This window comes from Tupaia chinensis, unplaced genomic scaffold, assembly GCF_000334495.1.
Source record: "Tupaia chinensis unplaced genomic scaffold, TupChi_1.0 Scaffold147312_1, whole genome shotgun sequence".
Lineage (NCBI taxonomy): Eukaryota > Metazoa > Chordata > Mammalia > Scandentia > Tupaiidae > Tupaia > Tupaia belangeri.
In genome coordinates this window covers 1408699-1430386 of record NW_006207163.1, presented here as the reverse complement: position 1 = coordinate 1430386, position 21688 = coordinate 1408699, and the positions used below count along the sequence as shown (strand labels likewise).

The following is a 21688-nucleotide window of genomic DNA, read 5'->3' as shown; positions in this document are numbered from 1 at the left end:
CTATAATAAAAGTTATGGACTACATTTTGGAGGTAAAATGAAATACTGGTGTTATATTATATGGGAAGATTAAATTTAACTCAGTGACAAATACGATGTATAATTAAATAAAATAAGAGAGCAAAAACTATGATATAATATATATATTTTTACTTTCTCAGGTCATTAAGATAAAAAGAAAGATTTTTCTTTAAAGTCATATGTTTTATCTCTCAAGCTTAGAAGGACTGAAATCACATAAAATAAAAAAAGCAAGGAAAGAAATGGAAAGTTTTGTGGAAAAAAATTTGAGTGTTTTTATTAAAAAATCAAAATATTTTAAATGTTAAAATAATAGTAACTTTTATATTAGTTTAACTAAATATTATATATTTAGTAATAACAAATATAGAAAAATAAATATAATTTATCCACAGATGTTACATACAATTTCTCTTTAAAATATCTCTAGTAATTATTTTACTAAAGGATTTCAAGTGTATTATTTGTAAATTTTTTAATCTTATGTTTTTCATTTCTATATAGCTTTCAGGGAAATAAAATTTAATGCAATTGCTTTCATTGCTTTAATAGTTTGTTTCCTTTTTGGCACAAAGCAAAATGAAAGAAAATGACCTATAGAAAAGATAGCTCCTACTCAATCTTTCCAAAACTGATATTTTACTCTTTGCTTTTACTTGATCTCTTCTCTTTGTGGTTCTAACAAGAAATTCAATTTTTTTAAAGAATTATTTATTTAATTCCAGTTGTTATTATTATGTTTTAATTTGTCCAGAAAGAGAGAGAGAGAGAAAGGGAGAGTGAGAGAACAAGTCACCAGGTTTGGGATTTGAAACATGGTGGGCCATGTGGGAACCTAGTGCCTTTAACCTCCCTGCCACCTGCCAGCCTGAGGCTCAATGTTATTATTCTGGCATTATATAAAGAAGGAAATGGAGTTTATACATTTTCCATATTCCTGACAACTTAGATGTAATGGCTTAATTCCTCAAAAAGCACAAACTACCACAATTCCTGCAATTACTCTATAACTACCAATAAAACTGAATTAATTTTAATAACTTCCTCCCAAAAAATCTTCAGGCCCAGATGATTCTACCAAATATTTAAAGAAAAAGTAACATCAATTCTATATAATTTCTTTTAAAAAATAGAAAAAGAGGGAATAATCTCTATTCATTTTCTGAAGCTGGTATTCCTTTGGTATCAACACCAGACAGACAATACAAAAATAAAAAAGTGATATCTTTTCATAAATACAGGTGTACAAATTCTTATCAAAATATTGGAAAATAAAATTTGGTAATACACAAAAGAATTATACACCATGACTAAGTCGAGTTTATTTTAGGGACACAAGCCTGGCTCAAATCAATCAGTGCAATCCCACATGTAAACAGACTGAAGAAGAAAAAAAAGTCATTTTCATATCAACTGCTGCATGTTCTAGTTCTTACTTTTGCTAATAAAATAAATACCCATGTCTGGGCAATTTCCAAGAATGGAAGTCTATTTAGCTCATAGTTTTGGAGGCTAACAACTCTAAGAGCATGTTGCTGGCATCCGGTGAGGGTCTTGTGGCTACATCATGACATGACAGATTTTAGTGTGCTCACCTGTGTCCATGTGTCTTTGCTTTGCCTCATTCCATCTCCTTATAAACCTATCGGCATTTAGGTGTGTGGGGGTCCACTCAAATAACATTATCTAATCCTAATCACTTGTCAGTGGCTCAGCCTCTTAATCCCATAGTCAGATTAACTTCCTGTCCCCTTAATACCTTCAAATAGTTCATCAATTGTTAATCAATTGTTAAATTTTATATATTTCTTTCATGAGAGAGAAAGAGACAGAGAAAAAGACAGAGAGAGGGAAACAGAGGCAATCCCAGCAGGGTCTTCACCAAACAATCTACCCCAAGATTAAGTCAGCCCAGACATGAGCATGTATTAGAGGCCCTGGGATACAAACCTGGAACCATCCCATATGGGTGGATTGTGTTACTATTCTACCATTGTTTGATCCACAGTTTACCAAATTTTAATGCATGAATTTTAGGAGATACATCCAAACCATAGCAATTCAGAAAAAGCATTAAATGATATTTGGTATTTATTTATGAAGAAAGTTCACAGAAAAAATGGACACAGAGTAAATTTCTCAGCCTGATAAAGAGTACATATGTATTTTTTAAAATATCAAGTAGCATTATATTTACTAGTGAAAGAATACTTCCTTCCTAAGATCAGAACAAAGAGATATTCATCCAAAAAGGTATATTCAGTCTTTCAACTTCTATTCCAGCCAGTGTAGTAAGTTCTAGTATAATTTTCCTCAAAATTAAAAAGAAATTTAAACTGGCCCTATTAGCAGGTGACATAACTATCTATGTAGAAAATACCAATAACTTAGAAAATATCCCTAGAATAAATAAGGGATTCAGAATAGTTACATGATACAAGATAAAGTGTATAAATTATGTTTTGAATACTGGCAAAAACATGTGGACACCAAAATTAAGTGATACAATATCACTTAGATTTGTTCACAAAGTAAGTACTTAAGTATAGGTATAACAACACATTTAAGATTTGCATACTATTTGGACTGAAGACAACATTTGTGGTACACAGAAATGGTTTATTAACTGTCGATAATGGCATGTATAGTATTCTCAACTGTACTAGTCTGAGGTGTATTTCATGCTGGGTAAATTCTCTTTAAAATCTAAATGATGTTTAGTGATTGAATGTATAAATAATAATAATAATATTGATTAAAAAGGAAAAAGTGTGTCTATAAACACACTGGAGTACTACTCATGCATAAAAAATGAAACCCTGGTGTTTGATAGAAAGTGGATGAATATGGAAAAGTTAATGCTAAGAAAGCCAGACTATGAAAGAGAGGTATTGTACATTCCCACTTAATATATACTGAATGTCTGCACTCTGTGACAGAAACTGAACGAATGAAAGGTATAAGAACAGAGAGCAACTATGGATTCTAGAGGCAATGTGAGATGGGGTGGATAAGGGTAAGGTGGGAGGAAGGAAATCAAAAGAAAAAAAAGAAGCAAAATATTTCATAGACACAAAATGGAAAATTATCTGTTGATAATGTATATGGTAATATATTTGACTGGACTAATATACAGTATATTTATACTGGGAAAATTCATTTTATATTCTTTAAAGAGGTACAGTGATTGAAAGTTAAAAAAAAAGAGAAAATAAAGAAGAAAAGATTTGCATGCTGAAAACTACACGTTTCTAAAAGATACAAAAAAGTCGGGACCAGCAGTTAGTGTAATGGCTATGTCACTGGACTCCCATGTAGTCGACTGCGGTTCGTGTCCCGGACCCAGTGGCTTAAAACTCACACGGGGCGTGTGTGCGTGCGTGCCCAAGATCCCGAGAGGAGAATGGAGGAGAAGGGATTGCGGTGTGGCCATCCCCCCTGGGGGGTGATTTCTCGCTTTCTATCTCTCTGTCTCTCTCTATCTGTCTGGCCAGTGCATGTGCCCTATAGCAAAAACCTCTCAAAAAAAAGACACAAAAAAGTCAAAACGGGCCAGCCCATGTGTGGCTGGGCTCCATATGGTGGATTGTGTGGTTTGAGTGCGCGAGACCTGGTGGCTTGAGAAATACACCCAGGAGGTGTATGTGCATGCCCCAAATCCTTATGGGAGGAAGAGATGTAGGAGATGGGGTTACAGCATGATCATGCCTTATGGGTGATAATACCTTACTTTCCTTTTATTTCTGTCTTTCTTTGGCAAGTGCATATACCCTCTCACAAAATCGAAGCAAAAGAATGTCAGAATGAACCAAAGTAGCGAAACATGTATTGTGGTTATTGTTTAGAGAGAATAAAATTAAGGAGTATGTCAATTAAACCATTGACACAATGCTCTTATATTTCAAAAAATTATACTCTCCATTTATGTGAATGAAGTATCAAGGTTTCCCGGGCTTCACAAATGATAAGTTTTGATTTTGACAACAAGGAAACATATTTTATACATCTATATGTTTAATTTTAGGCTTCACATTTAAACAACAGTGAAATATGACTTCATGAAAAATCACTATACCCTAGTAAAATATTTTCTCCCTTTAACAAATAAAGCATGTTCACAATGAGAAAAAGTTAAATGATTTTTTTGGAGAGTTTTTTTGTTTTGTTTTGTTTTGTTTTGCTTTGTTTTGTTTTCTATAGGGCACGCACACTCACCAGAAAAACAGAGAGAGACAGAGAGACAGAAAGCGAGAAATCACCCCCCGGGGGAATGGCCACGGCACAATCCCTTCTCCTCCATTCTCCTCTTGTGATCTTGGGCATGTATGCACACGTGCCTTGCGTAAGTTTAAACCACTAGGTTCGGGTCTTCCAGGACTTGAACTGTGGTTGACTACATGGGAATCTGGCAACATAGCAATTATGCCAACTGCTGGTTCCAAATTATATATTTTTTTAAGAGATATATTTTTGCTGCAGGGCATGTGCACTTGCCAGAGACACAAAGAAACAGATAAAAGGAAGTAAGGAATCATCTTCTGGAGGGATGGTCACACCACAATCCCTTGTCCTTTATCCTGGGGATTTTGGGCACACATGCACACGTGCCTGACATGAGTTTCAAGCAGTCAGGTCTGGAACTCAAACCATCATCAGTCATGTAGGAGTCCAGTGCCACAACCACTATGCCATCTGCTGGCCCAAAAGTTAAATATTTAGTACATAGTAAAACTTAAATATCTTGCTACCATTATTATCTGAGAAAAGGTAATGCAAATATACAAATGTATATAATCATATGTTAATTTTATTTAGTTTCTATTTGTTCCTAGTTATAAATTTGTTAATATAAACCAGTCTACATAATTTGTATTATTACTTAATTGCAAGTATAAACTCATTATTCCTTATGAATTTGTCAGTAAAATAAATTATATAATGTTGCACAGTAAAGTATAATATACTTGCAATTAACTAGCTTAAAATATTTATAAAAAGTTTAGTGGAATCTATTATAAATCAAACTAAAGGTTCTGAACTATTAACATTATTTTTCAAAGTAATTTATCATACATATTTTAACACTCTAGGGTTCAATGATGATCATGAAATCAGTGTTTAATTTTGCAAATGAATGATATATTTTTATTAAATATAAAATAAAATCATTTCCATTATTATCTACAACTAGAAAAAGTGGCATATTTATTTAAATAAAAGTAATTAAATTTGTGGCACATTCATTATCCAAATATTTTTTTAAATGCTGTTATCTGTAATGAATTACATTATAGTGAAATAAAGAAATATCTTTAGTTCTCATTTATTTAGTATTGTACTTAAAATCTGTGGTAGAATTTAATATTTTTATCAAGAATATTCTCATAGGTTATATAAACAGGCATCTTTGGTCATATTATAATGTCTGGCATCATATACAAATTATAAAGAACGATTTTATTGAAAATTGCACTTGCCATTAGGATGTAATTGAATGGTGTAATAAGAAAATTATTACATCACCTTTTACCATTCTTATTCTAAAATAACTTATGAGAATATTGAATTTGCAAATTTCAGTATTTATGAAGAAGAAAAGAAAGTTTGGGTGAAGTTCTTATTTGCTTAAAAAATGCATACTATATTGTGGTTCAGTAGGATTAATGTCATTTTAAAGTGGAGGTTACTAAGGTTTGATATTACTTTTTTTTTTTTTAAGTTTAATCAGTTTGCCATTTGGTTCAACAATCCCCTCAGGTGCAATTTGATTCAGTTTCATAAAACTGTTTATCCCTTATGAATTTGTCAATAAATCACACCTCTCACTACTCTGTAAGGTCCATTTAGTACACATTTGGTAGAAAGACAATGTTTTTCCAAGAAGATGAAGACATATTGTAGCCTTATGTCAACCATAAGGTTTATACCCAACACAGAAATTTATAGCTGCTTTTTCTTTATGGAAGCACAGTGCAGTCATGCATTAAATGTATAGTTAACAGATATCCAATAGTCACAAGAGAGTTGACAACTTAAATTACTTAGTTATAATGAAGATAAATAGCAATCTAAACATGTGTATACTGCACCCAGCAATGCAACTGACTCTATGTTGTTGCCAGGCAACTTCCCCAGACAGATTAAACACATTTCCTGTAATTTGATGGCATCAGAAAATACACACACACACACACACACACACACACACGCACACACACCCCATGCTTGTAGAAGTGACCAAAGCAAATGTGTTCTAAAAAATAGTGTGATCATAAAATCATTGGAATTCTCAAATGGATGACATCACAAAGAAATTCTGCACTGTAGTATGCTCAGTTGTGTAAGCCTTTAATGAAAGCATGGCCTATCACAGACTTTCAATCACTTACAGTGTATTTTATGGAGTGAATCCATTTATTTTCTCAAATACATTGAGTTTTCTTGTGGAATTTATACCACTGTTTGAAGAGTGACATGAATAAAAGAAAATTAAATAATATGACTATTCACATAACTAAAATAAATTATGTACTTTGCACAGTAAAGAATATACACATATCCTGTTGGAGAGTTTATTTCAATTTATGTATTTGTCACTTTCCTAATTGATTTCTCATAGCTAGATTTACTTTCTGAAATTCATATGCGTGATCTTTTTTTTTAAGGTTTTTGCCATAGGGTGCATGCACTCATCGAGTGAGAAACACAGATAGTCAGTGAGAGGGAGAAAAATAACTCCCTGTGAGGGATGACCACTCCGCCATCCCTTTTCCTTCATTCATTTGGGCATGCATGCACACATGCCCCACATGATTTTCAAGCTGTCAGGTCTGGGATTGAAGCTGAGGTTGGCCACCTGGGAGTCCAGGATCCCAACCATCATGCTACCTACTGGAGCCTGTGTGATATATTATTAAAGGAGGATTAATAGTAATTTATAGTAACAGGGACATATTGAAAATAAACTCTATAATACTTGTGACTCAGCAAACAAGCTTGTTAAACTTTTTTTTTCTTCTTTGAAGAAACAACTACATTGATCTCACTATTTTGTTATTCAAAATGAGAGCAATCTCTAATCTCCATCATATCAGAATAAAATGCCCATCTATTTCTTTGATATTTTTTGCTTTTCTTTAAACAAAATATAGCTATTTTTGTTTAAGTTTCAAGTTCAGAAATTGTTTCCAGAATGGCACACATTCATCTAGGTTCAGCCTTCTGACTTTTCATAGTTGGGAAAAGTTTTTAGACATTGCCTCTTTGACATTTTGTCCTGTAATACCCCCAAGTGTATTTTCTGGTTCAGTTACAGCAGAATAATAGGGAAAATGGGGCTGAATTCTGAATAGGTACACTATCTAAGAAAGCAAGTGATTTTAGAAAAATGAAGGATTCTATTTTACTATACTCCTCTGTATTAAATTCCAAATGCCACAGAAAGCTTGTTTCTGGAAATCAGTTAAAGTAAATATTAATTAAAAATAGCCATAAGTTTATTCATTGGGCCTATGAAAATTTATCAAATGCTTGTCTATGCTTAGCAGTCTGACAGGTGGCATGGTGTTTGAGATGCAGAACTTCCACATGGTATACCACAGTTCAAGTCCCAGATCTGGCAGTTTGCTTTCTCACTTGCTCTCTGTCTCTGACTCTCTCTCTCTGCTAAGCACATGTGTAGAAAATTTTAAAAATAATAATAAAATCAAGTAATTAATTCTAAAAGAATAATACTAGGTTTCTAGGAATTGAGTAAGGTACTAGGAATAATAATAACTATAACAATATACAATGATTAAAGTACCTAACGAGCCCGAAACCAAGAAAATAATAATGATAATGTAAATTAGCTTTTATAGAAGACTTTATATGTTTTGGACTTTATATAAATTGTATCACTTCATCATTACAACTTTTTAGGTTATTATTATTATACCTAACTTAAAGATAAGGAAACAGAGGGAGCCAGCAGGTGGCGTAATGGTTAAGGTGCTAGACACTCCCACATGGCTGACCATGGTTCACGTACTGGACCTGATGGCTTGCTTTCTCACTTGCCTTCTCTTTCTCTATCTCTGGTAAAATTAAAATAAATAAATAAATAATTTTAAAAGCATTAAGGAAAAAAAAGACAAGGAAAGAAATAACGTGTATAGTATCCCCAACAGGACTGGTGAGAAATATATTCCTGTTGGAACATTCACTTTACAAGTGAAGTAATGTATGTGATTGAATGTAGAAAATAAATTAAAATTTAAAAAGTAAGCTAAACCCTAAAATGGCAAAACAACTACTTAAATATTGTATGGTTCTGAGTCTAGTCTGTTAATTACTAAATTATTAAAATACATTGATATGTGGGAACCAGCAGTTAGCGTAATGGCTATGTCATTGGACTCCCACGTAGTCGACTGCGGTTCGCGTCCTGGACCCGGTGGCTTAAAACTCATGCCCGGCGCGTGTGTATGCGTGCTCAAGATCCCGAGAGGAGAATGGAGGAGAAGGGACTGCGGCGTGACCATTCCCTCTGGGGGGTGATTTCTCGCTTTCTGTCTCTATGTCTCTGTCTGTCTGGCGAGCGTACGCGCCCTACAGCAATAAAAAACCTCTCCAAAAACAAAAAATACATTGGTATGTGAAATTTTAGTAATGAGATTTGCCTGATAATGCTTGTGGTTAAATTGATTATTATTTAAAATAATGAGTAAGATAAATTGGGTGAAACGTAGAATAGAGGCTAGAAGAGAAGCTGCAGGGTCATTCTAGTAGACCAAATAGTATTACAATATTTTTAAAGTACTTTAAATAAGAATGGACAGGAAATGGATCCAACTGTAGACATTTATATAGAACTGAAATTAATATGGAAAGGGCTTTTTGATTTTTGCTTTTAAATTATTCTTCTCACAAATATAATGTATACAATATCACGCATGTTCAGCAAAATGTAGCAAGTTAACCCTATTCTCATAAGAAAACATTTCAAACCCCAGAGCCTCTATAAAATGCAGGCCACATGTTACTTTTTATTGATTTAGACAATTTATGAGTTGTCAGAGAAATTGCATTTTTTTAGAGTTACAACAAGATTTCCTAACTGTAGATGTTTTAAAACAATCATTAGTTACTTTTGGAAGAGGAACAAGTGAAAGATGACCTCCCTCTTCTTGGTTTGAGTTTAAAAAAAAAACCTACTAGAAAATGAAAAAGAACAGGCCTAGCCTCTGTAGCACAGTAGAATACAAGACTGATATTCTGGAAGCCACACATTGGTCATGATTTGGGTCTCCAACTTGGTGGGCCTAAAAAACATACAGGGTGGGTTCAAGCTCAAGATTCTGATAGGTTGGGAGATTGGAGAAAGGGGATCACAGCATGACCTAGTCCTGTAGAGAAGGGTGATTTCTCTCTCTTACTTCTGCATGTGCTCTATGATAAATGATAAAAAAAAAAGAATCAAAGAACATTGTTCAGAGGAAAATGAAGTATATATTAAGCCTCAAGAGAAGATAGCTAATAAACTGAATACAAGACTTTGAAACTCAGTGAGTATGTGAGAGTCAGAAATTTTACAAATGACAAATGAACAGAGTAGTTTTCAAAGTGAGAATGGATAAGATTTATTGACTAAAAGGTGTAGAAGTAGGTTGAAATTATGTGAAAGGAAAAAGGCCAGCAGATGGCATTGTGGTTAAGGCACTATACTCCCACATGGCCAATCACAGTTGGAGTCCTGGACCTAGTGACTTGCTTTCTCACCTTCCCTCTTTCTCTCTTTCACGCTGTCCCTCTCTTCTCAAATTAAAGTAAATAAATAAAGTTAAATAAAATAATTCTTAAACAACAACAATAACAACAACAATGAAAACAGAAAGAGGTAGCAAAACTTCAGAGACAGAGGAGTGTTGAGCAATTGAGCAGAGCAGAAATGTTATAAAATTAGAAATTTATGACAGTGAATTTTTAATAGAAATGAAGTAAGTGCGATGTTAAACTGAGAGGCTACCTATTTTAGTGGTCTAAAATTGAACAGGGAACCATTCAGCAAGAGACTGAAACCAGTCTGCCGTCTTGAGACTCCCATTTATTTCTGTGAGGGTTGGACATAACCTGATTGGAGTTTGGGCAAATTAATATCATGAGAAGGGGTTGAAAAGAGAAGGGAAAGAAGAGATGGGGAGGAAAAGCAGCAAGAATTTATTTTCTTTAGTAACTTTTGTTACTAATAAGAATTATCTGCACATATTATAAAATCAATAGTGAGTTTTGACTACTTAGAACAAAAAGCATTTCAAGAAAGAAAGTGTCCAGGAAAATGCTTAAAATAACTTTAATAAAACAAAAACAAAAACACTTTTTCTCTACAAAATATTTGAAGAGCAAGTTGAATTGTGTTGAGAGGAGTGATAGAAAAAGGCAAAAGTCAAAGCTCATCTGATAGTTTTTAATGCATCTAAATTCATTTTAAGAGCCAAGACCTTGGACTAAATTGATTATTGTGGAAAATAAAGCTCAAGGAAAAAAAAAAGAGAAGAAATAAACCTGATGATTCTAAGAACTGATTTTAATTAGTGTTAAACAAATTCAAGAACTAGGTAATCCTATTCATTAATCAATATGATATATAGAAAAATAGATTTTTGCTTTTTAATTATTCTTCTCACAGATATAATGTTTACAATATCATGCATGTTCAGCAAAATGTAGCAAGTTAATCCTATTCTCATAAGAAAACATTTCAAACCCCAGAGCCTCTATAAAATGCAGGCCACATGTTAGTTACTTTTTATTGATTTAGACAATTTATGAGTTGTCAGAGAAATTGCATTTTTTAGAGTTACAACAAGATTTCCTAACTGTAGATGTTTTAAAACAATCATTAGTTACTTTTCTGAGCTGAAATAAATTCACTTCACGTTGAAGATCTGTAATTCCATTCATTGTGTCTTCTCTGGTTTTTCTAACTAGTGTACCTTAATGGCTGACTGCTCGATAGAAGATTAGATGTCTTGCTACAAGCGTACTTGTTACAGGGCTGTTTCTCTTTGAACCAGATGGGGAGAACTACTTGTTAATTCAAGCCACTTTCCTCAGACTGACATTTCCCTAATTTCATCAGTAGGAGTAGTAGCTGTTTGAAGCTTTGGTATTCTATGTAATAAATGATAGTTCATTTTATAGGCCAAATGTCTTTCTTCCTGCAAAACAAATTTAACCCATAAAGGAACTGAGCACAGTTTGTACTGTAGCACATAAGCATCTATAATCATAACCTATGGCAGAATATATCTTGAGTTTCAACTGGGAAATGTTAGACAAATCCTTTTATCTGTACTCTCCTTGCTCATCCCAGAGCAGCAATGGGCAGCTAATCTATGAGAAAATTGCTGGGAGAGAAAGGAATGAATGAGAGGCAAAGTGACACCTGGACTCTAATGACTTTTTCATGTTACTCTATTATTTTTTTTAATTTCTACCAGGGGGCATGTGGAGAAGGACACAGAGCCACAGAGTGGGAGGGAGAAAGCACTCTCCACTGGAAATTGTCATGATTCAATCTCTTCTCCTTCATGTCTTCATCTCATCTGGATTTTGGTATACATACACATATGTCTAACATGTTTTCCAATCTGCTGGGTCTGGGAATCCAAGTCAGGATGGGCCATAAGGGATTTGGCTGGGCTGCCTCAGCCACCAGGCCACAGAACCTTCCCCTCAATGGCTTATTTATTCTACATATTTATCATAGAAGAACTAAATCTCTAAATCAACACACTTGAATAACAAAAAAAAAATTTAGTCAATTTCAGGTGCACTAATTAGGGCTACATTGCAATGGCTTCTTGAATGACATGCATATCAGATTCCTTTACCTCAATTATTTTTTATTGTACTTTTTTTTTACTGAACTTTATTTATTTATTTTAATTTGATCAGAGAGGGACTGAGAGACATAAAGAGAGACAGAGAAAGAGATTGGGAAAGTGAGAAAGGAAGTCACTTGGTCTGGGACTCAAACCACAGTCATTCATGTGGGAGTCTAGCACCCTTAACCACCATGCCACCTGCCGGCCCTATTGTACATTTTTTAATATTATGGTATTCTAGACATAGTTTTAATTACTATATATGTAAAGTTGGCTGCAATATTGAGCCTATGAGAGGAGGAGGTGATAAGGGAGAGAAGTGGTGATCAGACAGAGGGCATATAGTGAATGTATAAAACAGTGATGTAATTTTAGCTTAGAGTGGTAGAAGGGATCTCTTTATTAAAGGACTTAAAGGCAAGTCATGTAGGGATTTTTTTTTTTTTTTGTCTATACAATGGCTAGATGACCACTTCTCTCCCTTATCACCTCCTCCTCTCATAGAATATTTTTAAAGCCAGGTAATGATATCCCAATATTTGAGATTTGAAGTATTATCATTGAGTCAGACCCATAGCACAGAGTTGTTAAGCAAGAGAAGTCAGAGCCCCCTGGCTGGCCACATGATTCCAGTCCAGATCTTGTGGCTTGGGAAATACAGGGTGTGTGTGTGTGTGTGTGTGTGTGTCCAAAATCCCTAAAGGAGAATGAAGGAGAAAGCAACCCATGGGGGTACAATTCCTTCTCCTCCTTTTGCCTCTTCCCATGGCCCAGTGAGTACATGTACCCTGTAGCTTAAAAAGAAAAAGAAACAAGAAATCCTGGCCTTGGAAGCAACATAGTTGGCATGCATGTGCACCTAGAATCTTATTGGGTTGAAGAATTGGAAGAAGGCTTGCACCATGACAAGCCCCTCTTGGGAAGTTCTCTCTCTCTCTCTCCCCCTCCCTCCCTCCCTCCCTTCCCATATACATAACTTATTATAAAAAAATACTATTCATTTTTTAAAAGATCATCTTGGCAGTACTGTGGAGATTATCAAGGATATACAAAATTTCAAGAAAGAAAACCTATTACAATAGTTTTATAAAGAGCAAGAAGAAGGAAGGGAGGGAGGTAACAGGATGAGAGTGTGAAGGAGACATCTGAATTAAACTGTGATGACAGAAAAATTAGTAAACTTACACTTCAGAGATATTTGGAAGGTAAAATAACACAGAGATTAATACAACTTAAGAAGATAGTTTTGTGCTAAAGGGAACTCTGGAAGCAGATATGTCTACTTAGGCAAAACATACAGACTGATGAAGTGGACTAAGAATTATTACACTAAGCATCCTAACATCTGTAAAGAATTTATAGACAGTATTATGGGATTCTTACAAAGAACACCAGAGAGGCAAAAGGGAAACTAATACCATACCAGAGGAATAGATGTGGCCATATGACAAATGTAAATCCTACTTAAATGTGTGCTGAAATGCAGAAAATGATTAGTGATCTTTGACATACTAATTTCAATGGGTTATGAAAAGATAAAACTGATTATATAAACACATTTTATGTGACAAATACTATACACTATTATCAATTCTAGACCTAGAAAAGAGAACGGTATGGAATTAAAAGGGGATTATGCTGGGACCAGCATATGGTATAGCAATTACATCACTGGACTCCCACATGGCCAACACAGATCAAATCCCAGACCCAGTGGCTTCAAACTCATGCTGGACTCGTGAGTGTGCATGCCCAAGATCCTACATAGAAGATGAGAACTGAGGAGAGGGGATTGTGGAATGGCCACACTTCTCACTTTCCCTCTCACTGTCTCTATCTCTCTGGTAAGCACATGCACCCTAAGACAAAAAAAAAAAAAAAAACCTCCAAAAAAATAAAAAGATAAAAAAGATAAAAAGGAGATTATGCTTAGAGGAAGGATATTTTTCTTCATATTTAGAAGTAGATATCTACATGCTAAATGGCAAAAAAAAAGATTTTAAATAATTGATTTACTTATAAATCAGTTTTATGTTAAAATGGTAGTGGGCTTAGAGAAAATATTGAAGATTTTAAAATGAGTGTCACTGAGAACAGTCATATGTTACTGTCTCATGATATTAAGAAATATTAACAAGGGACACTGAAAATCTAGTTGAGAATTGACATAATACCCGTATACTGATGTCTGTCAGTCTTATCAGTTTAAAAAATGCTTCCAGAACTATGAAGTCTTATCTGTACTATTTAGTGCAGAAGAAGAAAAGGCAGTTGGCCAGGTTTGGGGATAAGAGGATGACTAAATAGAACCTTATAGAATTACAAGAACAACGGCATATGCTACTTGATACAGATCTATGGGGTCTGGATGAATACACAAGAAAGCACGGCCGAGGGGAAGATGTGAAAGACTAGGAAAGGAATGAACAATAAACAACACATGCAATGTTATGGGTTGACTTGTGACCCTTAAAAAGGTATGTTAAAGCTCTAAGCTGTAATATCTCTGAATATGATCTTGTTTGGAAATAGGGTCTTTGCAGATGTAGCCAATTTAGGATGTCAGAAGAGTGGGCCTTAATCTAGTATGACTGATGTCTTTTTTTTTTTGAGGTTTTTGCCATAGGGCGTGTGCGCTTGTCAGAAAGACAGAGAGAGACAGAAAGCGAGAAATCACCTCCCAGGGGAGATGGCCACACCGCAATCCCTTTCCCTCTACTCTCCTCTCGGGATCTGTGCACGCACACACATGCACCCGGCGTGAGTTCAAGCCACTGGGTCCGGGACTCAAACCATGGTCGACATAGCCATTACACTAACTGCTGGTCCCTATGACTGATCCCTTTTTAAGAAAGAAAACTTTCAACAGCGAAACTAGTGTGCATACTGAGAAAACCAAGTGAAGACAGACATATGGGGGAAGCTGGCTTCTCCACAATACAAGTGGAAGATGGAGCAGTGTCTGTAAGCCAGTGAATACTAAGGATTGCAAGCAAACCCCAGAAGCCAGAGAGGGTAAAGAAAGATTTTCTCTTGCAGGTAAAAATGTAGAAATTGAAAGTAGGGCCACAATAGTGCAAAATTATCGGGGGGGGAGGGAATGTATGTACACTTTTTTGTACTTTAAGTTTAAATGATCTATCATTATCTGAAGGCACATTGTGATAACTTAAGCATTTTTGTAAACTAAAAATGAAAAAAGAAAAAAAGAGAAAGAACATTGCCCTGCCACTACCTTGATTTCAGACTTTCTCACTCCCTGAACTATGACAATAAATTTCTATCATTTCTTAACGTTACCAGATGGTGAGTATGCCCACTAGAGAAAGAGAGAGAAAGAGAGAGAAAGAGAAGGAGTGAGAAAGCACCCTTTGATGGGGCATGGCCATGCCACAATATATTAATTTCTCCATCCTGTTGGGATTTGGAGCAAGCACACACACACACACACACACACACACACACACTCACACACACAGTTTTTCAAGCCACTGCATCTGGGTTCCGAACCACTGAGCCATGTGGGATCTAGCTCTCTTAACCACTATGCCATGGGGTTGGCCCAAATTTATGTTGGTTTAAGTCACCTAATTTGTGGCAAATTATTGCAACAGTTCTAGAAAATGAATACAACATCAAGATTTATCATCATTACTCTGCATAGAACAGTTGGATTTAGAATACCGAAACAATCAAGCAATTAAACATATATTAAATGCTTTTTATTTTATGATTTTTCACAATTAGCTGTCTTATTAAGTACATAATGAGAATATAAATACATGAATTGGAAAACCTTTTATACTATGTATCTCAATTTTTAAAAAATCTTCCAATATTATGTATAAAGCTATTCAATGAATTCAGTGTTAAAAGTTTTTCAGTGTTAAAAGAAACTAAATTCCCAATGCTTTAGAGAATATTTAAAGAATACTCTGGTAAAAATAAAATGATACAAATGTAAGCATATTATATATTGGGTTGTCAGAAAAATCATGACACATTTTTGCATAGAAAACCACAAAAAAGTCATAATTCTTCTGATGATCTGATATTTAAATATTGCAAAAATCTATTGATAGAAATTTATTTATGGGACCAGCAGTTGGTATGGTGGTTAAGGTGTTGGACTGCCATATGGCCAATCATGGCTCAAGCACTGGACCTGGGGCTTGGAAATCACACAGGGTACATTTACATGCATGCCCAAAATCCTAGAAGGAGAATAGAAGAGAAGGGATTGTGGTATGGCCATTTCCCCTAGGGGGTGATTTCTCAGTTTCCTTCTCACTATCTCGCTCTGTCTCTCCAGTGAGAAAACAGGCCTTATGGCAAAAACCTTTTAAAAAATTATTTACTTTTTCTGGGACCAGCAGTTGGCGTAATAGCTATGTTGCTGGACTCCCATGTAATTGACCATGGTTCAAGTCCCAGACCCAGTGGCTTAAATGCACGCTGGGTGCATGTGTGTGAGTGCCCAAGATCCTGAAAGGAGAGTGGAGGAGAAGGGATTGCAGCATGGTCATCTCCCCTGGGGAGTAATTTCTCACTTTCTCTCTCTCTGTCTCTCTCTCTCTGTCTTTCTGGTGAGCACATGTGCTCTATAGCAAAAAAACCTCACCAAAAAAATTTATTTACTTTTTTCTATCTCACACAAAACACATATAACAAATTATTCTATTTACATACTTTATTTAATTTAATTATGATTTATATAAGTTAAGCAAAACATATTATAATTTAATAATCACTCTGACTATGTACTGGAGTACCTGTACCTATTTTCTGACTAAAAAACCAAAATACTTGGGACCAGCAGTTAGTGTAATGGCTATGTCACAGGATTGCCATGTAGTCAACAACGGTTTGTGTTCCAGACCCGGGGGCTTGAAACTCACGCCGGGCACATGTGCGTGCATGCCCAAGATCCCGAGAGGAGAACGGAGAAGGGATTGCGGTGTGACCGTCTCCCCGGGGGATTATTTATCACTTTCTGTCTCTCTGACTCTATCTGTCTGGTGAGCACATGCGCCCTATGGCAAAATCCTCTCCAAATAAATTTTAAAAAAATAAAAATTTTAATTCTTTGTATATTTGAATTATTTAAGATTAATATATTTACTTATAGGCAGCATTACATCAGGGAATTTTATTGCCAACGTATACTATATATAGTATGGGGAGGAAGAGAGATGAATGGTTTATTTTGTAAGTATAACAATAGTGGTCATAGTAATGATGATGATGATGATAAGACAGACTTTAATAAATGTAGTAGCAGACTTTATGGGCTATCCAGTTCTCAAAAATGGCAAACAAAACTGAGGCAGCTGAAACCATTAGGCTCACTTTACAGATGGGGAAATTAATGCTCAGTGACTGAGTCCTTTGACCAACATACAAAGAAAGGTGAGGAGGAATGAGAGCCCAGTCACATCCCAGAACTTTTTGTTATTCAGGATACTGCTTGAATAAATATTATAAATATAGGGGCTCACAGATAGCACAGTAGTTATGGCGCTGGACTCTTGCATGGTAGGCTATGGTTCAAGTCCTAGATCAGGCAACTGGACACTCACCCCAAGCTTGTGTGTGTATGTCCAAAATCCCAGGTGGAAAATTGGGGAAAAGGAATTGCAGCATGGCCATTTCTCCTGGGGTGATTTCCATTTTCCCTTTTATTGTCTCTCTGTTTCTCTGACAAGCAAACATACCCTATGGAAAACCATTTAAAAAAAGTACAAATATGTACTGATGAAAAACGTATTCAGCATATTAATTCACTGCAGTTACCTTCTTATCTTTTTTAAAAATAAAAACTATTTCAAGTGACTATTGACCAAATGTTCTATGATCACAATTTACTCATTTTACCCTTATTAATAGCAAATGAGATAGACTGAATGATCAGAGCATATGATTTGTGAATTATAGATGTAAAAATGTGCCTGTGTTATTCCAGAGTATTTGGTAAGTTGTTCGAGTTTTTAAACAGACAATAAATATTTGTTTTTATTGAAAAATATGAGTGAATAGAGCTCAGGCTTTGAAAACAGTGCAAAAAAGTGAATTCATCAGCAACTGATTATAAATAAAAAGGGATAGTCAGGAAAAACTAGGATTCCTTTTTTTTTTTTTTTAGTAAATTATTGTGTAAGATAAAGGAAAAGTACTTAAAAGATTGCAAATATAACTGGATAAAGAAGGAAAGTGGTAGAAAATTTATTAGATTTAGGCAAGAAATTGTATATGACTTTGTAAAACATTATTATTAGAAAGTTGAGGTCAAATATTCTGATAAAATAACTTCCTAGAAAAATATTATTTTTTTTCATCCAGAACAATATTCACATCTTTCTCTAGGTCAGAGAGTTATTGTGGTTATTGCAAAGGGTTTATAGTAGAGGACAGTAAAACAACACATTTTCCAAAATATTGCCTACTATATAGTATGTTTCAATGACAAATATTCTTGAAAAAAAAACCATAGTATTATGTTTCTTTCCATCATTCAAACTTCATGATATACTATATAATTATTATCTAAATAGGGAGGACTAAAGCCTAACTTAATTAAATATTAGTGTTCCTTATATTTAACAGGATCTCTTTTTTCTTTTTTTCTTTTTTTTAGTTGTTCTAGAGAGTGTGTGGGCACTCTAGAAAAAGACAGAGAGTATACGGAAAGTGAGAAAGCACCACCAGGGGTAGGGGATGGCCATGTCACAGTCCCTTCCCTTTTTCTCTATTCTGCTCTAGGTATTTCGGGCACACATGCACAGGTACCCAGCATGTTTTTCAAGCTACCAGGTCTGGGATTCAGTGTGAGATCCAGCCACCTTAACTACCTTGCCACCACCTGGCTGGTCCAACAGGATCTCTTAAAACTTGTGAGATACAAGGTTACAAACCTTACAAACATTTCTTTATTTTACACTTTAATCTTCAAGAGCTTGAACCCAGTAACATTAAAAGGAATTGTAAAAACCTGGCTATTTTTCAGCATCTTAGAGATATAGCCACACATAAATAAGTATATATGTATATAGCACACATACATGTACACATATACATATAAACAGTTACATAATTCATATGTGTATATAAAAATTTACATCAAATATATCCATTTAAATCGATAACTTATATGACTTTATTTCAACAGTTTTGTAGCTCAGTTTTCTGGCTTCTGAGATCAATGAAGTGAGATGTCCATTCTAAACGAGACTAGAAGAAAGGGTAACATGTTAGCCTTAGATGAATGTTCTGAAGGGCATAGAAAAAGATGTCAAAATAAACAGAGAATGTGTAGTAATACTTTGGTACTCAAGAGGAGATAAATGGGGACCAGCAGCTGGTATAATGTCTATGTCACTGGACTCCCATGTAGTCAACCGTGGTTCAAGTCCCGGACCCCAGTGGCTTAAACTCACACTGGGTGTGTGTGCATGCGAACCCAAAATCCCAAGAGGAAAATGGAAGAGAAGGGATTACGGCATGGCCATCCCCCCTTGGGGGTGATTTCTCGCTTTCTGTCTCTCTGTCCCTGTCTGTCTTTCTGGTGAGGGCATGCAACCTATAGTAAAAACCTCTCAAAAAAAAAGGGGGGAGATAAATGGAAAAGTCCATTTTATTTCATAAAGTGTGTGGTGTGTGTGTGTGTGTGTGTGTGTGTGTGTGTGTCTGTGGTTGGGGCTCAAGAAATTAATGTATTCATGAATGTATGAGCAATGTATTTGGAGGTATTGGGGAAAAGAAGGTTATGCTTACCTTATAAGGGCATAGGAAAAAAACTGTGTTTTGGGCATAGAAAAAAATCATGATTTAAAATTATGCTTTATATATGTGTTAAGGTGCAAATTTGAGGGAAAAAAGTGAAAGAGAAAATGGCTACTTACACTTTGCTTAAATATGATTATTTTCTGCTTTGTGAAGAAATTATAATGAAACTATGATTGAAAAAATAACTATTTGAAGTCTGATTTGAAGCGCTAGATTATATGTGTAGAGATTGAAAAAAAAATGCATTTTACAGAGGCATACTGTTTAAGATAATTCCTAGGTAGCAAGCCTATTCATAGGTTTTCTAAATTTGAGCAAAATTTATGATAACACAAAATAGGCTGGGCTAACCCTTAGCAGCTTGTTATATGAAATCACTGCTATGTAAACTCCACATTTTACCAGTTCCTCTCCATAAAAAATAAACCATGGAAATAATTCACAATATTCTTGGAACCACATCATGATTTGTGGCGTAAAATGATTTACATTCCCATGATTTGGTAGTTTGTAACAACTCTAGTTTAAGAATACATCCAATTTTTCAAAAAAGAAGATAATTCAATTTTAATTGTTGAGGAAAGGAAAATGCACCACCAAGAATCTGGTTCCTGGAGAGTTGGTTTATGGAGAGAAGAGAGTCCCATTTTCAAAGGGGGATGACAAAATCAAATACCAAGCCTGGAACCCCTTCGGCTCCAAGCTGGCGGCAGCAATCCTGGGCAGCGTGGACCACATCAAGCCAAGAACCAAGGTGCTCTACCTTAGGGCTGCCTCTGGTACCACTGTCTCCCACGTCTCTGACATTGTAGGCCCAGATGGTCTGATCTATGCAGATGAGTTCTCCCACCTCTCTGGCCATGACCTCATTAACTTGGTCAAGTAGAGGTCAGATATCATTCCTGTGATGGAGGATGCTCGGCACCCACACAAATACTGCATGCTCATCACAATGGTGAATGTGATTTTTGCTGACGTGGCCCAGTCAGACCAGACCAGAATCGTGGCCCTGAATGCCCACACTTTTCTGTGTAATGGAGGACACTTTGTGATTTCCATTAAGGCAACTACATTGATTCTACAGCCTCTGTGCAGGCAAGTGTTTGCCTCTCAAGTAAAAAAGATGCAGGAAGAGGACATGAAGCCCCAGGAGCAGTTGACCCTAGAGCCTTATGAGAGAGGCCACACTGTCTTCGTTGGTCTGTGCAGGCCACCCCCCCCAAGGTGAAGAACTGAAGCTCAGGGCTGTCTGGATTGCTAGAGATGTGTGTTGCTACTGTTGCACATGTGGTTTTTTTCTATTAAGAAAAAAAAAAAGACTCATCCATCAAAACAAACAAAAAAAGAATATATCCAATCTCATGTGGCCTACTACTTAAACTATTTTGCCATAAAAGACATTGCAGATATATATTTACCTGATACAATATTTCCAGTCAAATTTGAACCACAGAAAACTCAGGATTCGATTAAAGTTATAAATACCTTTTCAAATTTGCACATTTTTAAAACTTTTTAAATTTTTAATTTAATTTATACATTCAATTACTGTACATCACTATAGCTTATAAAATGCATTTCCCCCACATAAACACACTTCCCACCAGTCCAGTTAAATATAATACATATTATCAACAATCTTCCATGTCTGTGTCCCTCAAATATCTGTTTTTTTCCTTGATTCCTTTCCCCCCTCTTTCCTGCGTCTTCCATCCTCTTTCCACATTGTCTCTAGTGTCTGTAACCACTTTTCCATGCAACCACCCTGAATGAGCCTTGAGACTGATCTCGAATTTAGCACACTTTTCAAAACTTCATTTTCTTCTATTTAAGAAAATAAAATGAAACATCAGGAGCCAAACAAATATAATTAGAATTAGAATCTGAACAGCTCCTTTGAATAATAGAACACATACATTAAACTTGAACCTTCTTTTGTCCTGACCTTTAAGTGTCTCTACATAACAGAGATAAAATTAAACATTTTTATGTAATAGTATAAATGACCAGATAATTAT

At 35.2% G+C, this 21688-nt stretch overlaps 1 pseudogene; it reads left to right on the top strand.

Moving 5' to 3' along the window:
* LOC102475935 (rRNA 2'-O-methyltransferase fibrillarin pseudogene) overlaps positions 1-20898 on the top strand; it is a 66954-nt pseudogene extending 46056 nt beyond the window's left edge.
* Positions 20899-21688: the final 790 nt, after the last annotated feature.